The sequence below is a fragment of the Lissotriton helveticus genome, chromosome 1_2 (genome assembly GCF_964261635.1).
Source record: "Lissotriton helveticus chromosome 1_2, aLisHel1.1, whole genome shotgun sequence".
Taxonomy (NCBI): Eukaryota; Metazoa; Chordata; class Amphibia; order Caudata; family Salamandridae; genus Lissotriton; species Lissotriton helveticus.
In genome coordinates this window covers 352,480,713-352,502,629 of record NC_136058.1, presented here as the reverse complement: position 1 = coordinate 352,502,629, position 21,917 = coordinate 352,480,713, and the positions used below count along the sequence as shown (strand labels likewise).

General features: G+C 42.2%; 2 long non-coding RNA genes across 3 annotated transcripts in view; one reads left to right on the top strand and one right to left on the bottom strand.

Annotated features, from left to right (window-relative positions):
* The window catches only part of LOC144807911 (uncharacterized), a 447,007-nt gene extending 443,059 nt beyond the window's left edge, over window positions 1-3,948 (bottom strand). Inside the window, exon 1 of the long non-coding RNA XR_013606520.1 lies at window positions 3,923-3,948. This is a non-coding gene — a long non-coding RNA (uncharacterized LOC144807911). The remainder of the gene's footprint in view (window positions 1-3,922) is intronic.
* LOC144807910 (uncharacterized) overlaps window positions 1-21,917 on the top strand; it is a 282,409-nt gene that overhangs the window by 245,850 nt on the left and 14,642 nt on the right. The window contains exons 1-3 of one of the 2 annotated variants that reach the window (XR_013606518.1): window positions 4,059-4,273; window positions 7,856-7,899; window positions 14,230-14,269. This is a non-coding gene — a long non-coding RNA (uncharacterized LOC144807910). Of the gene's footprint in view, window positions 1-4,058; window positions 4,274-7,855; window positions 7,900-14,229; window positions 14,270-21,917 lie in introns of those variants that run through there. The other variant, XR_013606517.1, reaches the window with a different exon arrangement.

The following is a 21,917-nucleotide window of genomic DNA, read 5'->3' as shown; positions in this document are numbered from 1 at the left end:
TCCAGAGGCCAGCAGACCAAAGTGAACAGAAACAAAAAAAGCAAGCATTGGCAAAACCCAATAGCTTTTGTCTATGCGAGATCTATTGGCTTTGTCAATGTTTTTCAAACAGGCTGCACAGAAGGCTGGCTGCTGTGCAACATGGCCTAAAGGAAAGACAATAATAGTGCTATGAGGTGACCAGCATTAACAGTGTCATACTGCTATTATTATATTTACTTTTAGCCAGGGCTTTAAGTGGAATTGAAAAAAAGTAGGTGGGTCCCTAAAAGGAGCATGGCCTCTGTAGTTATAGGCATGGCTTAACCACATAAACGAAATCTCTGTCATTTAATAGCCTATATTTTAGTGTCTCTCTGAGCTAATTGAATCCAAATATAATAACATAACAACTGACATATACCTAAAACTAGTCAGGATTATTTCTTTTCTTTGATAATGGTTATCTGTGTGTGCTTTGCAGAGAGACCATGGATTGGGTAACCATGCATTTTGAACACCCTTTTGGTCCACTGACAGGCAATGCAAGTGAAACTCGCACTACCTTCAGCCTGACCTCTTAATCGTGGCCGTTATAAACATCTGGCGGCAACTCATTTCAACGATTCAGAAAAGGGGGTGGTGATGAACAGAGTGTCTGAATTAAGCAGACCACTCTTACCCAGTCCAAAGATCAGGGCTTGATCCATCACCGTTATTTAGCTGACTGCCCCATCCCAGCTCAGAACCTGGCTATATGGAAATTAGTCTGTCCCTGGCCCAGTGCATCATGGGAACAGGGCAGACCAAACTACCAAGCCAATTCTTCACCAGAAAGGAGACAAGCTTCCGGGGACCGGTTTCTGGCATTTCAGCCGTCGTCGGCCCGGCTTGCTTGAATCCTGATGGAGCAGTGAGCAAGGGACTCATGTCTGAGTATACCCTGCCACACCTATAGTGGCCAAAAACGATTCAGAAAAGGGGGTGGTGATCAACAGAGTGTCTGAATTAAGCAGACCACTCTTACCCAGTCGAAAGATCAGGGCTTGATCCATCACCGTTATTTAGCTCACTGCCCCATCCCAGCTCAGAACCTGGCTATATGGAAATTAGTCTGTCCCTGGCCCAGTGCATCATGGGAACAGGGCAGACCAAACTACCAAGCCAATTCTTCACCAGAAAGGAGACAAGCTTCCGGGGACCGGTTTCTGGCATTTCAGCCGTCGTCGGCTCGGCTTGCTTGAATCCTGATGGAGCAGTGAGCAAGGGACTCATGTCTGAGTATACCCTGCCACACCTATAGTGGCCAAAAACGATTCAGAAAAGGGGGTGGTGATGAACAGAGTGTCTGAATTAAGCAGACCACTCTTACCCAGTCCAAAGATCAGGGCTTGATCCATCACCGTTATTTAGCTGACTGCCCCATCCCAGCTCAGAACCTGGCTATATGGAAATTAGTCTGTCCCTGGCCCAGTGCATCATGGGAACAGGGCAGATCAAACTACCATGCCAATTCTTCACCAGAAAGGAGACAAGCTTCCGGGGACCGGTTTCTGGCATTTCAGCCGTCGTCGGCCCGGCTTGCTTGAATCCTGATGGAGCAGTGAGCAAGGGACTCATGTCTGAGTATACCCTGCCACACCTATAGTGGCCAAAAACGATTCAGACAAGCATTTGCAATGCAATAGGTCTCGCATTATTAAAGTTTGAGCTATTGGCATTGCTAATAATAATGCAACACCAATAGCTCAAACATTCAGAAAGGCGAGACCTATTGCATTGCAAATGCTTGTTCAATGAGAGGCAGCTCTCCAGTGCTCCCTGATCTTCATCAATGGAAGTGTAAAGACTGCCAGATATACCGCTTCCAATACACCTCTGTCTTAATCTTCCACAATTCCTATGATTCCAGTACTAAGCTGCATATAATTATTAAGTTCTGCCAATGCAGCTTAGATCAGATGTGCATCACATCATAAAAGGCCACCACTGGGACTCAGTCAATGCACCTCAGTCCTGAACTTTAGTGCCTCATACCTTTTGTGACTGAGGACCAAAGGTCCTCCACAGCTCTGTCCATGCACCTAAATCTTCATCTCTAGCACCCCTCTTCTAATAGTCAGATCACAAATAGCTTTCTCTGCTTACACAGTTCAGTCTAGACCTACAGCGATTGCTGCTTGTTCAGTACTTTAATGCATAAACCGCTCTGCACCACTCTCCTACCTCGCGCAATTATGACTTGATATTACTTAGACCCACACTGGTGTGATCACAGCTCAGTGGCGCTGCCTTATAGAAATATGAAATAAAGGGAACCATTGGAGAATCTTCACTCTATAATGTTGAACAACAAAATAAAATCACGAGGAAAAACTGTTTTATGAGGCCTATCAACCACTTCTGGGTGCTTCTGCCCCTGTGTGAACAGCAGTGTTAGGTATTTGACCAGATTGTGTAATAATAATAATAATAATCCACATTTGTATAGCGCACAATCACCCGTTAGGGTCTCTAGGCGCTGGGGGGCCGTCGGGAAGATTAAGCAAGCTATTGCCCAGAGTCGCATGGTGCTGGGCTAACCTGCCGCCGGAGCCGGGGATCGAACCCTGATCCCCAGATTCCAGCGTCAGTCGCCCTGGCCGCGGCGCCACACCTCTCCCTTGTGTGGATGTTAGTGACGCAAAAGTTATCATATGTGCGCCTACTTTCAAGACATTGGGTTGGAAACTATAAACACTGCTTTAATGGGACGTGGGTACCAGGGTGTCCCAAGTTTCCAAGTGTGTTAAACACTTGCATTGTGTGACAGGATTAAGTTCACGGTGGAAAGGCATTGATACAAGCAAAATTCTGCTTAAATATGGTCTTCAGAACATTCCAAAGATGTGGGCCTTGTGCCAGGATTTATTTGTCGCTGTGGGCACAGGTAGCATCTTACCTGCAGGGAAGGGTGCCTACTCTCATTTAACAAATGGGGGTCCGAGCGAGGCCACTGCGCACGAGGTTATCAACAAAAATAAATTCCGTTGTATTAGAAGTATTTACTTTGGTTTCGACGACGCCACGGAGCCTATCAGATGTATTGTGTGGTTCATACATATTTGCGTAACTTTTAAACTTCTGAGACTTAAAACGGACTCCTGAGAGCTTAAAAATCGCCTGCTTGATGACAATGTTACCACTATTGAAAACAAACGCAACGCTTGAAAAAACACACACATACAAAGAAAGAAAACGCCCAATTTAGCTTGAATTTCAGAAATGAAGGTCGAGGGTCTATTACGTCTGTGAAATAACCATATGGGAGTGAGATGCATGTTAGCCATACTGCAATAAAGCACGCATAGGTACATTGATGCAGCATAAGAGAATCGATTCCTCTTAAAAGAAACAAAGTCATTGTTGATAAGGTACCCAAGTTAATACAGTGTCTGTCGAATTTAGGGAAGGTTCCCAAAGAAATCAGCAAACACATTAAAACATTAACTTGGTTGTGGATTAAGTTTCTTTTCTCGAATCGTTGGTGCACATGCATAGAGTCAGCTAAAATACAACACACATGATTAAAACGTTTTATTAATGAGCTGGAGCATAAATGCAATTTTATTTGAAATGGAACGGAAACTGTTACCTCTGACACGACAAAAATCACATCGCATTGAAATTAAATATTGGCAGTTGCTCCTGGTTCGATAAGCAAATCTGAAATACAGCCATGTTTTAGTTTTATTTCAAAGTGTGAGTTAAAATGCACCCACTGTTCGTTTGACAGAGCCCTAGAGTGTTACCGTGTGCTGCTCATGAAGTTATCCGCTCCTGTGATTTGGGCACAAAGAATACAAGTGCGGCCACAAAATTGAAAGCAGCACGACTCGTGACCAAACACAAATGGTTAACTAGTAATAGTGTTTATAAAAAAAAAATTAAAAAAGACATTTACCGTAAACCTCTTGTGCTTGTCTGATGGCTCTGATCGTCCGGCGGCTGTTCCAGCGAAAGCAGCCCGGGCTGGGCGGAAGTCAGGCAGCCCTCCTCGAGACAGAGGCGGGGCCTGACCAGAAGCAGGAAGTGGAGTGCGACCGGAGCTTCCCAGGAGGCAGGCTGCAATGGCTGGCGCAAGGCTCCGGAGCAGAGAGAGGAGAGCCCTGCGTGCAGCTGGCGTCCGCCCGGGAAGCCAAGGAGCGGAGTGCCAGTGTCCCTGTGCCCGTTGACGCCGGAGGGAGCAGCCCCGGAGCGGGACCTGGCTGGCCACGTTGTCTCCCCGGAAGAGTCCTGCGGAGGCGAAGTCCCGGTGAGTGGGGCTCCGTAATTGCGTTTCTGGGGACAGGAGGTACTCGGGGCATGTGGAGGGCTGCGGGGGCAATGGTATTTGGAGTCCCCAGTGTGGGACTCCCAACTATAGTGCCGGCATCGCTCCAGAGCCCACGAGGCTCCCCAGGGGCACTGCCTCGAAAACGAAACTGACGAAGCGCGCTCCCGCGGTGAAAACTGCAAACGAAAAGCGCGTGTCAGATTGGTGTCCTCAAAACTGAATATGGGTAGCAATAGGTCTGAAGCAGACACCTCAATGCTCACGCATTGAGAGTACGTCTGCTCGACCTAAAAAGGGGGTGTGATGAACAGAGTATCTGAATTAAGCAGACCACTCTTACCCAGTCCAAAGATCAGGGCTTGATCCATCACCGTTATTTAGCTCACTGCCCCATCCCAGCTCAGAACCTGGCTATATGGAAATTAGTCTGTCCCTGGCCCAGTGCATCATGGGAACAGGGCAGACCAAACTACCTAGCCAATTCTTCACCAGAAAGGAGACAAGCTTCCGGGGACCGGTTTCTGGCATTTCAGCCGTCGTCGGCCCGGCTTGCTTGAATCCTGATGGAACAGTGAGCAAGGGACTCATGTCTGAGTATACCCTGCCACACCTATAGTGGCCAAAAACAATTCAGAAAAGGGGGTGGTGATGAACAGAGTGTCTGAATTAAGCAGACCACTCTTACCCAGTCCAAAGGTCAGGGCTTGATCCATCACCGTTATTTAGCTCACTGCCCCATCCCAGCTCAGAACCTGGCTATATGGAAATTAGTCTGTCCCTGGCCCAGTGCATCATGGGAACAGGGCAGACCAAACTACCAAGCCAATTCTTCACCAGAAAGGAGACAAGCTTCCGGGGACCGGTTTCTGGCATTTCAGCCGTCGTCGGCCCGGCTTGCTTGAATCCTGATGGAGCAGTGAGCAAGGGACTCATGTCTGAGTATACCCTGCCACACCTATAGTGGCCAAAAACGATTCAGAAAAGGGGGTGGTGATGAACAGAGTGTCTGAATTAAGCAGACCTCTCTTACCCAGTCCAAAGATCAGGTCTTGATCCATCACCGTTATTTAGCTCACTGCCCCATCCCAGCTCAGAACCTGGCTATATGGAAATTAGTCTGTCCCTGGCCCAGTGCATCATGGGAACAGGGCAGACCAAACTACCAAGCCAATTCTTCACCAGAAAGGAGACAAGCTTCCGGGGACCGGTTTCTGGCATTTCAGCCATCGTCGGCCCGGCTTGCTTGAATTCTGATGGAGCAGTGAGCAAGGGACTCATGTCTGAGTATACCCTGCCACACCTATAGTGGCCAAAAACGATTCAGAAAAGGGGGTGGTGATGAACAGAGTGTCTGAATTGAGCAGACCACTCTTACCCAGTCCAAAGATCAGGGCTTGATCCATCAGCGTCATTTCAAAGCACGCACTAATTAAGTGTAATATGCTGGAGAAACAAAATAAACACAGCGTCCTCTGGGAATACCTAAAGCTCTAATGTGTAACATAACTGGTGCTCATGTAGAGCGCTCCAATACCTTTGGGTCGAGTTTGCCCTATATAAATCTGCAAAAAAAATCAAAAAAGGCGTCACGGGCAATGGGAGGGCGGGACAGGGAGGGAGAAGACACGGACAGCGGGTGGGCTAAACAAGGCACAACAACATGAGGGGGGGTAAAGGAAGCACCAAAGCACATCGTGCCTGCAGTAAGAGAAACCAAACTGAATAAAAACAATAGTGCTCAGGCTAAATAATGCGTACCATGTGACAACGGGAGTAAAGGGGTCAGTCGCCATGTGAGGTAACAAATGTAGAGGAGGCGTTACTAAGGAGGGACTAACAAGTCTCACAGAGCAGCCATGCGCGCTGGATCAGGCTTGACCCAAATAGGACATTTTGTTCAAATATAAACAAAGTTACCTCCGTTTATTAGGAATGAATAGCAGCCTTAAAAAATAAGTACATTAAAAAATAATGTTATGTTTTATTCAGAAGGATAAAGACGAAAAGGAAATCTATATGCATCTAAGACCAACCAAAAAAAGGTGAAGGATTAGATATCTAGTCAATGAAAAGAGCCTTAGTTCAGGTTAGCACATCCTGTTGCGTGATCAGATGTGGAAATCAACTGTGGACGATGACCATTTATAACATTTCCAGTACCTCTCCACTAGCACATTGTCAAATGGAGTTCCAAAATCTGACCCACCATTGTGTAAAAAAGGCAAAGTACCAGAGAGGTTATCTCTTGCTCAGCAGATCGCACTTCTGTACAACATCTAAAAAACATCGACAAAGCAAATAGATTTTGCATAGGCAAAACCTATTGGCTTTACCAGTGCTTGTTGGTTTAGTTAAAAACAAGGTGGATACTTAATGCACAAATCAAAAACATAACATAAACAGAAAGTCATACTTTTCCGAAGGAACACTGTTATTTAATCACAATGTGCCAGCGGGTTAAGTATATCACAAAGAAAATTCATCACTTATTCAGAAAACATTTGTGCCCCAATGGGTGAGGGAGTGGAAAAGTGTAAGTGAGAATAAGTGCAACGATTGGGAAGGGTTACAGTGCTGGTCATGAGACCCTTGTCAGCAAACATTGAACACGGCTTGAACATAGAGCCAGATGAAAAAAAACAGTGAATGTTCATTAAATTCAACAAAGCCATGCTCCCTAAGCCTATGCAGTATCTTCTGGTTGAGGTGCAAGCTGGCCAGTAGGTAGGTTGTCAACATTTCGACCCCAAAAGAAAGCTAGGTATCAGTATAACCTTATAGGGGGTCTTCCTCAGGTCAGGGTTAGTGGCGGGGCAGAGTTCTGTGAAAATTGTCATGGGTTGAAGGGCTTATAACCTCCATTCCAAAGAGATTGAATATAAGGCAAGCAATCAATGAGGGCCAGAAGAGATCCAAGGTCCCTGTTGCATGTGAATTCACTGTAAATCCGCCGGTGCCGGTCAGCTACATCTGTGGGCAGAGTCGAATTAGGCGTCCCTGTAAACAGCCGATCTCTTTGGAGGCAGAAGGCCACGGAGTGTGCGAGCCATTTAATCCCGGCTTGCACACTCCGCACAGAGATACGGATACCTAGCTTTCTTTTGGGGCCGAAACGTCGACAACCTACCTACTGCCCAGCTTGCACCTCAACCGGAAGATACTGCATAGGCTTAGGGAGCTTGGCTTTGTTGAATTTAATGAAAATTCACTGTTTTGTTAGTGCAAAATATCGAATGTTTGGCGATTTTGGTGGGAAATACAGATTCACTTTGAATTTGCAGTTGTGAGATTGAGCCGCTGTTTGTGAGTGATAATAATTTTAGATTTCTGTTAGTAAAAAACACAAGTTCAGAGTAAGTTGCCAAATGTCACTTTTTACCTTTCGAATTGTATATTGTTGAACATGGATGTTTTTAGGAATTTGTTTTCCCTTTATTACAATATATTTTAATTATTCAAAACAATGAAAATAAAAGAGATGTTTTTAATGTCTGGACAACAACAGAGAATACGTTGTTCTAGAAATAGATGATCCATAAAATTAATTTGTATCTGTTTCAGACACAAAGAAGATTTTAACCACTGTCAAAGGGAAAGACAACGTGGTAAGTGTAATACAGAATTTCATGCCTTATCAGTTGAAGGAAATTAATTCTACAGACTCAGATCCTCCTGCTACACTTTGAGAAGAATAAGGCTTGTGAGGAAATGTCATTATATATATGGTGTTGTTTGTGCAACCACATTGTGTATTATACTCACAATATCATCTTGGGTTCAGTCAGGTTCGTCTGTAAAACCTTTAGCTCAACACTGGGTAGCTGTGCTTCGAGCAGCAAGACTTGAAGAAAGTAATACGTTTGAAACATTTAGAATTAATGAAACAAATCAAAAAGTAATGCTTGCAACTTAAAAGAAATCCAGAACACATTTATAAAAATAGAGTATATTTGTATGAATGTTTAGACACCAAACCAAACCAAATTCACTGGAGGGTTCAAAGCATTGGCAACTGCAAAGTTTGGAAACTATGTAAACTTTTAGATAGTTGTGTTTGACTACTCTGGCCCAATACAATATGGGGAAGATCAGGGGTGCAGGAAAAATGAGTAGGAGTTAGACAGTTACCTTCGCACCACAGAAGTCTAAAGTCTAGGTCCAGGCGCTAAGAGAAAACCTCCACAGACTTCAATGGTTGATCCTGATGTAAGGGATACGGATGCTGAAGAGGCTGTAAGATTATGAGGATGCTGTGGGGTCAACCAGGGACTTCAAAGGGCACTCCTTGGTCCAGAGTCTACGTGGAGTAACAATGGCCACAGGGGTCGTGTCCCTTGAAGTTATTTTTGTCCAATAAAAGTCCAGTTGCCACTGGACTACTGGCCTCCGGTCACAGCAAAACCAGTGGTTCTTTTTGGCGACGGCCAGTCTCAGTCTTGGGTGCCCAAACTACACTCAATGATTCTCCTAGGTCCTGAATATTTGAGTGCACCTTTAGAGCAATAGAACTTGGTCACCCAGGCTTCATATCGGCAGTCTGTGGTGATCAGGCGATTGTGGCTACTGACTAGCCAGATTGGGCTTTTTCAGCTTTTGAGCCCTAGTGCTTTAGCAGGAAATCAGTAAGCCTGGGCGTAGTTTGCGTAGCAGCACTACACTTAGTAAACTTCACGTAGTCTGCATAGCGTCACTGAAGACACCGTGTACTTGTCTGTACTGTACTAAAATTGCAAACTAATTGCAGAAAGCTTCCTGTACATGACCAGATATGATAAAATAAGCTTTTCTATCTTTATATGCAAAAATGCATATAGTACTTTCAGAATGGTGAATCAGATAAATTGGCCAGCAGTGGGAGATGTGATGATTTTGAGATCCTCCCTAACCTAGGGGGAGTACCCAACAGATACCTTGAAAACAAAAAAGCACATCTTATTGAACGATTTAGTTGTGGTCCCATCCTCTTAGGATAAACCCAAACACAGTTATTGGCAAAAAAAATCTCCAACCAAAGGCCCTGCAAAGCATTATGGGATGAGATTAGCAGTGAGCAGTGAATATTATATAGTATACAATATCAAAAGAATTCTACAAAGAGCTGCAGTTCCACTGGTCGTCCCTAGATGTCCCTCACGAGTCAAATGCAAATGCTTGATGAAAGGGTTTCAATGGCTTTGCATTTGACTTGTGAGGGACATCTAGGGAAGACCAGTGGAACTGCAGCATGATGTAAGAATAATTTTAATGCTTTGCATTTGACTTGTGAGGAACATCTAGGGATGACCAGTGGAACTGCAGCTCTTTGTAGAATTATTTTGATATTGGATACTATAATATTCACTGCCACTGCTAATCTTGTCCCGTAATGCTTTGCAGGGCCTTTGGTTGGAGATTTTTTTTGCCAATAACTGTGTTTGGGTTTATCCTAAGAGGATGGGACCACAACTAAATCGTTCAATAAGATGTGCTTTTTTGTTTTCAAGGTATCTGTTGGGTACTCCCCCTAGGTTAGGGAGGATCTCAAAATCATCACATCTCCCACTGCTGGCCAATTTATCTGATTCACCATTCTGAAAGTACTATATGCATTTTTGCATATAAAGATAGAAAAGCTTATTTTATCATATCTGGCCAATAACTGTGCTTGGGGTGGTCCTAAAATGATGGGACACCACTGAAGTTCAACAAAATGTGCTTTATGTTTATGCTCTTTGTGTTCAAGGCATCTGCTTGGTGCTCCCCCTAGGTTAGGGGGGACCCCAAAATCATCAGCTCTCTCATTACCTAATGTTTTCATTGTAAAAGTTCAGTTTTGTGAATTTGTTATATGCTGTTAAGCATGTAAAATTGTTTTTTCAAAGCATCTGAGAATATTGTTTATTTAGATGCTACGCTATGTGATTAAGCACCGTTTTGGTACTGTACTACGAATTAGTACAAACTTTGCATGCTCCGTCAGCGTAGCAAGTTTTAAGCCCTGGGTTAGAAATCAGCTAACTGACTCTTGGATTTCTCCTCTTCTGTCTGGGGTTCAGAAGTGACTTTAGCACAAGCCGGGCAGCACAGGCACAGTCCTCTCTTTGCTAGCCAAGGGATCAGCAGGTGCAGTTCAGCAGTTTGTGAAGCCTTTCTTGTCAGGTCCAGGGAACAGCTGGACAGTGCTTCTTTGGTCCTCTCTTCAGTCCAGATGTCATCTGAGGTCTGGCTGCTAGAGGGTGCCTTATTTATGCCCAGAAAGTGCCTTTGGGGGAGGAAGCCAATGGGCTACCAGGTTTCCTCCCACCTTATGATGTCTTCCTGCAATGTGTGGCATCTAGCTAAATCAGACTGCACTATTCTGCTCACTCCCATGATGGTGGCGCTTCGGAGACCACTGTAGATGTCTGGCTACCTGAGGACTTCCGGCCCACACAAAAAATAGATTGAGAACTGGCTACCCCTCTCTGTCCCCATGCCAACCCATCTACCTGAACAAAAGAGCATCCACTTTTGTGTGTGGTCACCATTTGCCCTTCAAAGGTGGCTTTCCCTTTAAAATGTGTCTTTTGGGCTCACACCCTCTGTAGCTTCCTGCAAGTAAGAGATAGAACCTCTTCCAGTGGCAGGCCTCAATTGGCCCCACTCCTGAGAGTTATTCATACCTCTCCCCTGAACAGCAAAAGGTTGTCTTGTGGCCAGCTTCTGCAAATGTCCACTGGAAAACTTTAGCAACAAAGTGGCAACTTTCTAAAAGTTGCATATACATTAAATGTAACTTTAGTATGAAGTTTGGTTTTACAATTGATTTGATAACTTGTAGTACCAACTTTAGTATTCCCATTCAGGTGTTAGCAGAACTGAGTTGTCAGTGTGGAACCCTATAACCGCCAATGAAGCACTAGCCTCTCTTGCACTGACAATTTAGGGTTTTTACTGCTTTTTGATATTTACTGCACCCTGCCTCAGGACTCAATAGATGTACCTTAGTGGTGACTTACATATATTAAAGGGGGACATTTGGGCTTTTCCGTAATTTTAAATGGCAAAGCAAGTTAGCAAACTGCTCCTTCAGGCTACAGTGGCAGGCTGGAAAACATGTTGGACTTTGTCACACTCAGGGTGAAACAACAAGTGCAGTCCCTTGGGGACACGTCAACTTGCAGGCCCTGGGTACCCCTGGTGCTATGTTCTAGCACTGGCACTGAGGTCTACTTAGCAAGACTCAGTGTCCTCTCAGAGTAAAAAATTAGCAGCTTCAGTCCAAAACTTTGGGGGTGATCATGTTATGTTATGTTATGTTATGTTATGTTATGTTATGTTATTTCGGCTCTTCTATAGCGCAACAGCTACTCCCGAAGGAGTGTCCCGGCGCTTTGGCGAAGGAAACCTTCAATATGGCAACACAACACGACAACAAAGGAAAATGGCAAGCCTATCTAGTAAAAAGCCAAGTTTTTAGAGCCCTTCTAAAGGACAAAAGACAGGGAGTCTGTCTTAGAAAAAGCGGGAGCTCATTCCACGCACGGGGAGCCAAATGGTGAAAAGAGCGACCGCCCTGTCTAGCTCGTTTGATGGCCGGGACTACCATCTTAGACAGGGAGGCAGACCGTAAGGCTCTGTTTGGTTTATAGAAAGCCAAACGTTTCCTCATATATTTGGGGCCAATGGCATGAAGAGCTTTGAAAGTCAGCGTCAGGCTCTTAAACTGAACTCTCTTGGCTATAGGGAGCCAATGCAGCTCTTGCAACAGAACAGAGGCACTTGCACGTCTAGGGAGCCCGTAAATGGCCCGGGCAGCTGAATTTTGGACTACTTGAAGCCGCCTCACCAGGTACTTTGGAAGCCCTAGGTAGAGGGCATTCGCGTAGTCCAATCTGGACCCTACAAGTGCTTGAACAATGATCCGTCTGTGTTTGATGGATATCAGGGGCAAAAATTTTCTCAGCATCCGAAGGATGCCGAAACATTTCCCCGACAGGCTAGATATTTGGGGCCCATAAGAAAGATCATTGTCAATCATAATACCCAAATTTTTGGCTATTACGCTTGCCTTAGCAGGTGGAAACAAATCCTGAGGCCACCAACTTTTCCAAACTGGCTCAGAGGAAAAACCGAAAAAAAGCAGCTCCGATTTATCGGAGTTGCATTTTAAACCATGCTCCCTGAACCAGCCGAAGACCGCCTCTAGACAGCTTCTGATGTGGCTCCCGTCAAACACCTCATTCCTGTTATGGGTAAACAGGAGTTGGGTGTCGTCGGCATAGGACACGATCTGGGCGCCGAAAGACTCCGCTACCTCTGCAAGGGGGGCCAAAAAGATGTTAAAAAGCAGGGGGCTAAGAATAGACCCCTGCGGGACTCCCACTTCCAGAGGTGCCATAGCTGCGGAGTGAGGAGGCGCCCAGATCGTTTGTCGGCGGTCGGCTAAGAAGGATTTAAGCCAGTTCCACACCGTCCCCCGAAGACCACATTCCCAGAGACGTATTAGGAGGGTTTCGTGGGGAACGATGAATACAGAATAGATGTAAAAGAGCCATGCAAAAGAGCCATTTCCCCACATGGCTCTTTAGAGAAAATACATCTATTCTGTATTCATTTTTCCGTTAGTTACTAACTGTATCCACTAAGAAAACTATGGGTTCACAGAGACTTTCTATATTCAGCATACATGCCCCTGACTCTTGGGAATCAGTGTATTGGAGCAAAAATTATTGATTGCAATTTACTTAGAGTGCCATTACAATATAGATATTTCGTTCAATGTATTATTAGGTAACGTCTGCTAGACTATAAAGGGCAACTTTTGGTCCTGAAACCATAATGCTCTTGGGGGTTGGGGTAAATAATATTTTTATAACAGAAATCTAATATGTGTTTAGGGAATTGATAGCTGATTTTTTTTTCTCCAAGAATCACACTTTAGTAATGTGTTATTTCAGACATGTATCTTATCATCTTGTAAATCCAGCTTGGCAGCACAGAAAGGTTTAAAGGGAGAATCATGATTTGGCCCGTGACTATTTGACAGAGGCTCAATCTTGTCTTCTGGGAAAGGATCGCTCCTAGTCACAACAAGGCTAGTGTCATAGCATCAGGTTATTATAACTATGTCTTGGAGCATTTATTCACTATATTGCTCCTTTCTACTTTGCTTTCTGAATCTGGGAAAAGTTGGACTAAGCATGAAAGAACTCTCATCACTACCAGGCCCTACAAAAATAGACATTAGTCAGTAAAATGGTGGAAAACCCTCTGATTAGAAATACCAACTGCCTCTATGAACATGCCCAAGAAGGTAAAGAAGGGAGTTAGGACGTTTTGAGAGACAAGCGGCTTGCGTCCATATTAATAATGCAGGTGGTGAATTTACCATCGATGATACAATTGATATAAGAGGCCTTCTTTTCTGATTTTAAGGTAATATTCAGCATAAGGACTAAGTCTGGGCGGTGAACTCTGCACCTCTCGCGGGTTTGTGGAGTTTTCCGCACTCTGGGTGACGTGGAGCTCTGTCAGGGGCTGTAGGGGTGGGCATATTCTCCAAGCAGGCAATGCAGCCTGCATGGAGAACAGGGAAAATGCTCATGACTGCTTTGAGTGGCCCGAGAGGGCAGACCAAACAATCATTTCGCACTTGAGTGGGCAAACCACTGCGCCACTGCCCCGCTCTGTGAGCAGAGCAGCCCCGCCCACCCGCCTGCCCGCAAAGGAAACATAACATGATTATAACTGTTATTTTCATGTTATGTTTCCTCTTTTCGCAGTGATTGAAAGCAGTGGGGTGACACTCCTCCGCCATAGTGGAGGAGGTGACACTGCTTTTTTGGCACTACTATGCTCTATTTATTTAGCTGCAAATATAGCTTCAAAGCCTGTGCTTTCTTTTGTTGTATTAGTTTGTTGAATGTACCGCTGATAAGGTATTGGTCTAAATCTGTAATATTGTCGTTTTTCAGTATGAAAATATCGCAGTTATTTCCAAATGAAGATGCTAAGGTGAGTGCAATAGAAGGAAGGATTAGAGTGTAGTAGTTTATTTATTGATTAATCAAAATCTTTACAAAAAGTAAGTGCTCAGTTATGTACATTTGAATTACAATACCTCATTAAAAGTTATTTTTGAATAGCAGCAAATTTTAAAATTATACACACACATTATTAAAACTGTTAAATACAACAAGTTCATATGTTTAAGAGTTAGTGGAGAATCTAGTCATTATAAAGATCAATGTTATTGTGTTCTAATTTTTTCAATACAATTTTGTGAAAGCAGAATTAATGGATACATCATCTGGGCAAAGACATCGAATCAATGCTTGTCTGCAAGTCCTTATTGCTTTTTTATTAAATAACCTTTTTAATAAAATGAGTCTTTTGTTTTTTAGCTCTGGAGAGAGGCACAGGAGATGTATAATATTTTCCTCTCCAGCTTTGCACAGCCGACACGATATGTTGTTTTCGAGTTTTTTCCAATGTAGTGCATGTGATTCTCCTGGCCATATTCCAAATGTGCTTTAATCCAGATTTATTTGCTTCTCCACGACCATGCTGTGTCCAGATACTGTTGAGGCCTCTTTTTTTTGTAGCCGTTTATTATGTGCCATGCGTGTTTCCTTTTAACAAAGGTCTCTTTATCACTTATCAATGGCAGGTAATCTGTTGTTTTATTCACAACTTTTTTAAAAGATTCCTGGGCTATTGTAGTAGTCCAAATCCCCCTAATCCTAAATTCATCCAGAGCCTTGTCCAGGTATTTCCAGGCAGATGATTTATTATTACACTCAACTTCTTTCGATAAAAGCTGCGAAATTAAGTTCTCCTTATCATTTTTCACTCTGTTCCATACTTTGATTATATGAAAGAAAGAGGGATTGAAAGGTTTTTGCGATAGCATTATTAATAATTATAGCATCTTTTCCATTTAGAGCCTCACTGCCGTAGGATAATGTAGGTAACAATTTTGCCGATATCACCTTAAGAAGCGTTTGATAGGTTAAATTGCTTGTAGACTTTTTAATTATCCCAAATGCACCCATTAATGCATTTGCTTTCCTGGTGATATCCAATTTCTGAGGGCTAAAGTTACCATTGTCATTAAATATGATTCCCAGATAGCTATAGGTTTTAACTTGCTCCAAATTTTCCTTTCCCAAGAACCATTTTGAATTATACTTCCTTCTTGAGTTTTTAGTGACAACCATAACTTTAGATTTGGATTCATTTATTTCCATTTTGTTTTCTATCGCATATTCCTGCGTGTGTGTTATTAACCGTTGTAAGCTCACCTTTGTGTTACTTAGAAGGATGACGTCATCTGCATAGAGTAGATTCGATATATGTTTATCTGCCAGCTTAGGTGGATTAGCATTTATGTTGTTCAGGGCCTCAGTCAAATCAGGTAAAAACAATTTAAATAATAAAGGAGCCAATACCCACCCTTGCTTCACTCCACCTAGCGTTGGTATTTCCTTAGTTAGTGAGTGACCATTACTGATACGTACTCTAGCCCAAGTTTTTGTGTGCAGAAGGCGGATCAGGTGTATTAACAAGGGAGGAACCCCTTGTGCATGTAGTTTTCCCCATAGGCGTTCTCTGTCCACACAGTCAAAAGCTGATTTAAAATCAACAAAGCATAAGTATACAGTTTGGCTTTTTGTAATTGCTTTGTCGATTAAAACAGATAGGGCTAAGATGTTGGTAGATGTTCCTAGTCCTTTAATGAAGACAGTTTGGTTAGGCGAAAGGATGCTGTTATTCTTTACCCAGTCAGATAAAGTTGTTAACAAAAGCCCTGCAAATAATTTTGCATCGGTGTCCTGTAAAGTTATTAGTCGATAATTTTCAGGCAACCCCCAATCCCCTTTTTTGTACATGGGGGATATTAAAGACCCTCTCCAGCTTTCCGGTATCACCCCTTTCCTGACTACTTCTTTGAAGACCCTTGCAAGATGTTCTGCCCATGCGTCAGGATCCTCTTGATACAGGGCAAAGGGTATACTGTTAGGCCCTGGTGCTCCATCTTTCTGTTTCTTTATGAGCTTAACAACTTGATCTTGTGTTATTTTTAGATCATTGTCTTGCCTTGGATTTAGAGTTTCCTTCCGTGACCAGTGCTCTTTGGTTCCAGGTTTTGTAGAATGTGGATTTCCTTGGTTACTGGCGTAAAAAATTTGAGTCCAAAGATCATTATTAGCTGCCATTTTTTCATTCCAGATTAATTTCCTTAAGTTATGATTTAACTCCTTTTAAGGCGGTTTTGGTTTCTTCTTTATTGGGGAACTTTGTCAGCTCTTTCCTTAGTCGATTTTTAGCTCGTTTCATTTTCTGTACTGCATATGGAAGGTTAATATGGGTTACCCTTTTTACTGCTCGAGTCACATAGCTGTCTCTCGGGTCATTATGATTACCATTATGACTGGACAGTTTGGAAATGAAACTTGCCCATTGTTCAATTGTTGATATAGCTGGTGTTTCTTCGAAACATTTCCTAGCCAGTTTTAAAGCCAGATCGCTGGTCAATCGTTTGTTATTTGTTTCCCAGTTTAATTTCAGATAATTAATGGTTCCAATTTGACCATGCGTTGTTAGATAGATTAGATGTTTTTTATTTATAAATGATGTAGTAATTATTTGCTGACTGTGAGCACTCTCTAGGACCTTCTTTAAATAGTACGAAGTACAGTTGTTAAAAAAATTCAATGATACCACAGTATAGTCAATACGAGATTTGGTGTTGTGGGTTTAGCAGGACCAAGCCGGAGGCGAATCCATTAGGAATCTAACATTAAGTATTCATAGCCCCAAAGCTTCCATATGCTTCAGAAGATTTAGACCTATTTGATTTTGTCTCGGTTTTGTTGAGGTCCCTAATACTTGAGCCGGAATTAACCATTGGTGATCTTGTTACTGTGTCACCTCATCTCTTGTAAATGGTACTAGGAGATTAAGATTGAGATCTCCTGTAATAATAAAATCCATAAAGGGGTCCTCTATCCTTTGCTCTACCAAGTAGGTAGAATGAGTAGCAGACATGATATTCCTAGAAGTAAATGTGGGTGGAATATATATATTAACCAACTTTAGCGATCTTTTTTGTTCATAAATCTCGTATTTTAACAATACAGACTGAAAATTACAGTTGTTTGTGACTAGTTCCATATGTTCCGCATTTAGATCAATTGAGATGAAAATCGCTAGGCCGCCAGAGGGGCGTCCATAATTGATTTGCTTAATAGCAGGTTCAAAGTATCCTTTGTAGCCGTGGATTGTAAATTGAGCTATTGTCCAGGTCTCCAGTAATACAATTATCTGATAATTCTTAAATGATTGAGTTATTTTATCCAATTTTTTACCTATACCATTTATGTTCCAAGAGCATGTTATTGCCGTATTGCCATTATTTGAATTTTCAACTGATGTTTCGTGATTTACTTGTCATTGTTTGCTATTTCCATGTAGGGCCATTTTGATCCATGAATCATTTATCCCGTTTTCCTTCTCTTCCCTTTTGTCTTCAAATTGATTTGCGATTCCTCTATCTATTTGTTGAATTGGATTTTTTAACACAGAGAAGGATGGTTGCCCCTTTTTTTCCTTTCTCAAATGTTGGCAAATTTTCTGCTTTTAAGAATGGTGTAGGGTATTCTTTTAGCATAATTTTACTGATCATTATTCCCCAACTGCGAAAGATATCTTCTTCCTTCATAATTAGTTCTGCTACAGCAGGGGATGTGACTGTTAGCACTATTAGAGGCAGTAAGCCTTCCGAATTTTGTATGAAGCCAACACAATCTATTTCTTTAGTTGTCAGATTTGCTAGAGATGGAACTGATTTGAATAGGCACAAAAGATTGCCTCTATTTAACATATCTTGATGCCCTCTGGACTCATATACTGGCTTGAAGATTAGTTGTTCCTTCCTCTGATTTTCCATGACCCTTTCTTTGTTTATATTCCATTCTTTTTTAACTATGTTTATGAGTCGTTTGTTGTTACCACATCTAACTATTACTATTTGGTCCACTCTTGTTGAGTCGACCAAGTCCCCTATTAGATCAATTGCTTCCAACGGTTTTACCAGTTTGATGGATGAAAGTTGTTTTATATTTGTTTCTTTGTTTAGAGTATGTTCCAATATTTGCTTTACCGGTTCAATAGATGAAAGTTGCTTAATATTTGTTTCTTCGTTTAAAGTTTGTGTCAATCTTTGTTGTTCCATGATGTCAGCATTTAATGGGCATGAATTCTTTTTGTCTAGCACAGTCTTGCCCATTTCCTGTTTTACTGAACTGATTGTGTGGCAACTTTTTGATTGTATGCCAATCTGGGTTTCCGTTTTAAGCGTTCAGTTCTGGTCTTATGGTCTAGAGACTAATTTGTTGTGAAGGTTTTCCAGATTTTAGAGACTTTATTAGGAGTGAGATCAACTGTGTAGAAGGAAGGATTAAAATTGCCCAAACCACACGAGGTGATGTTCCTACTGGCCTCCAACGAGGAAAGAGTCTTAATGGTAGGGGGTGTTCTGCCCCCAGGGCCCGCAGTTCAAAAAGCTTTTCATGCTGGTAGGAGCTGCACAGCTAGTCCATGTGCCACAGTGTCTCTAGCTCAAAGATGAAATGATTTGAAAGCTGTGATCCAGCTCACTGTCATAGTGGTTTTTAGTGACTTTTATAAAAACAGGATGGCAGTTTATAACATCTGAGAGTGAACCACAAAGAATATTTTGGATGCTTCAATTATATGCCCTAGCATTTCTATCACTATTTTATAAAAAAAACTGTTTGTTTCCAGTAATAAGACTGAGTCTATGTTTAAGCATATTGGCTGCAGTTAATACAAAGCAACAATACTACATTGCACAACATACCAACAAAAACACCAACAGAATATTAAATCAACACTATAACAGTAACACAACTAAACATATCACCACTGTGTTACTGTATTGATTTTTAAGTTGATTTTTCTTTGGGTTTATGAAGTCACAGTCAAGTTGTTGCATTGCTCTTTCTTATTAGTTTATGTTTTTGTTGTGGTGTAGTGTTATTTTGTTTTGTTATTGTTGTTTTATGTTATTTTATGTTATTAGTGTGCCAAGTAGCTTTGCTAATAATCCATTAGAAATAATTGATGAGTTTCAATTCGTAGGGAGCTCTTTACAGTTCATTTATCAGTCTGTGAATATTTATAATGTTTTGATTAAAATTTTATTTTGAAAATATATATACTTAAAAGCATAATCTCTCAAATTACTTACTATCTGACATCAAATACCTATTCTGATTCATAATCATCAGTGGGCCGATTCACAGAACTAATCAGAGAGGAAATCCTAAAATTCCAACTTTTGGTATTCACAGGAGGCATTTAGTAGTAGTAAAGTTAGGAGTCCTAACTTTACTACTACTACTAAATCGGGATGAAATCTTAAATTTACTATGTTTGGTATTCACAGAAGGCATTTAGTAGTAGTAAAGTTAGGACTCCTAACTTTACTACTACTAAACTGGGATGAAATCCTAAACTCACTTCTTTTGGTATTCACAGCAGGTATTTAGTAGTAGTAAAGTTAGGACTCCTAACTTTACTACTACTAAATGCCTTCTGTGAATACCAAAAGTAGCAAGTTTAGGATTTTATCTCAGATTAGTTCTGTGAATCGGCCCATAGGTGTTCAGAATCAGATGTTGAGAGCAGCCTCGGCCAGCATTATCATTTGCTTAAATCTTTTGCCATTCATGTGTTCACTATATGTTTAACCACGTTGAGCTCAGTTTTACACCTTCCTAAATTGACAGTCTAACTTATCACACGGTGCAAGAATTACTCATATCCAAGCAAGGTCACAACCTGCAGGTTTCATACAAAGCAACAGTACTATTTGCGTTCCTTCACAAACCCCAAAGGTCAGATAACAAGCAATTCTCTTATTTACTTGTAGCTCTGTACACATCGTTAGTCCTGTATTTCCAACCCCCATCATTCATCATCCACAAAAAGAACTCAGCTCACTGTATTAAACACTACTGAAGCCAACTAAGTTTATTTAAAACAAAAAAAACTACTGTCCTTTAAAAAAATCAATTTATAAACAGCCTCCTATAACACGTTCTTAAATCCAACAGTCTCAACTGATAAACAAAATGTAAAGAGCTCCCTATGAATTGAAACTGATCAATTTACAATTGTTCGGTCAGGCTGGCTTACCGACCTAGTAGGTGGTAGCAGTGCAGGGCCAGTGCCATATAAGTGCCCAAATATATAGAGCTACTAGAGATAATGCTAAGTTGGCTACTATAGGCAATGCAGAAAATTGATTGCCTCCGCCAAAAATGAAATATAACAATACCCGTGGACCCCCAGCTTTAGAACTTTAGAATGCCAAAAGGCCAAAATGCATGGCGTATGTCATCCATCAAAACAGCAGTTCCAGGCTCGCTTGATGTGGTTTGGCCCATGGTGCTGTGCCTGTCAGAGGTACTTAGCTGCTGCTCTGGCTCTCTGCATACCAGTAGAGGAGGGTGGTGTTTTATGGTGTCTCTTTGTAGCCCAAAGACAACATCTGGGTGTATGTGCTATTTATGAAACTCTGGCTAACGTAACATAGCCACTAAGGTCAACACAGGGAGAGGCAACAGTTTAGTTCACCTCATTCATTGGTTGTTGTAAGTGCTTGTTTGTCAATCACCTCTTACAAGGAATAGTTGATCTTCCACTCAAAGACCCTGGGTGAGACTCCTAATCCTTAGGAGGAAACATGCAACCAAAGAGGCGGTGCTTCTGAAGCAAGAAGAAACCAGATTTCTCAATATTACCAGACGATATTTAGTGCCGGAGACTTGATTGTGGACAGCCGTCCTCCTCAGCACTATCTCATGGTGCCACTTCAGAAAGTCACAAATGCTTTTGGCTGGTTGAGTCTTCCTCCTTAGGACTATCTCAGGGGGTTCCACTCCACACGTCTCAAAGACTTGCATGTGAATGCACCAACCTCCTCTACACGATTTTGTGAGGCACCACTCAAGAAGTCCTAAAGACTTTCTGGTCAATGATTCACCCTCTGCAGCGCTTTCTTATGAGGCCCACTCAATTTGGAGAAGGGTTCACAATCGGTTACCATCGCTGAACCCAACTATCCACAGGTTCATGGGCTTCTTAGTGCTGCAGAATGAATTTGTGCTATGACTGATTTGGTGTCCTCCATCCGTGCCTGCTCTGCCACAGTTGGCATTGCAAGAACTTCAGGATCAAGCAAGCTGATCTCATTTTCGGAATGAGGTTGCAAAATTACCATAAAAAAAAGGGGAGGCGGGCTACACCCAGTCCTGAGCTTCAATGAACTAACTCATTTATATTCACACAGAAGTTCAAGATGCTGATTTTGGCTGAGGGGCTGGTAGCTGTTCAAAAAATTAACAGGATGAACTCTTTGGGGCACATTAGGATGGCGGGCGGACTTTGCGGTGGTACCTAATGTCCTGCTTCACTTGTTTTCTGAAAAACCAGTCAATGCTCATTGTGGTCTGTTTATCATTCGCTCAGAAGTTGGTCCGTCAAACATAAACTCTTTTATTTAATGCTTTTTTTTGAGGAGGAACAAATAGCAGCACAAAAGCAAGCAAGCTCAAGACAGTACTGATAAGAT